Source organism: Penaeus monodon, chromosome 15, assembly GCF_015228065.2.
Source record: "Penaeus monodon isolate SGIC_2016 chromosome 15, NSTDA_Pmon_1, whole genome shotgun sequence".
In the NCBI taxonomy this organism is placed as follows: Eukaryota; Metazoa; Arthropoda; class Malacostraca; order Decapoda; family Penaeidae; genus Penaeus; species Penaeus monodon.
The window spans coordinates 40,889,747-40,890,044 of NC_051400.1; positions in this window are offsets into that span (position 1 = coordinate 40,889,747).

Sequence of the window (298 nt, forward strand, 5' to 3'; positions counted from 1 at the left end):
CCTCAATTACTGTTACAAGAACAACTATATTTTATTACACTATATACCATACTACTAAAACAAAATCTCTCATTACTGTCCAAATCCCACAAACAATAATAGATAAAATAAAAAATATAAATTGATAATGTTGAATACGATGATCAGATATTGTAATGAAAATAAAATTCGGTAAGATAATGATGGGAAATAATTAATCATAGAACAGCAAAAGGGAAAAAATAAAAAAGATAATAAAAATAATCGAAAATGAAAAGAAATCCCCTAAAAATATTAATGATTTTAATAAAAAAAATGA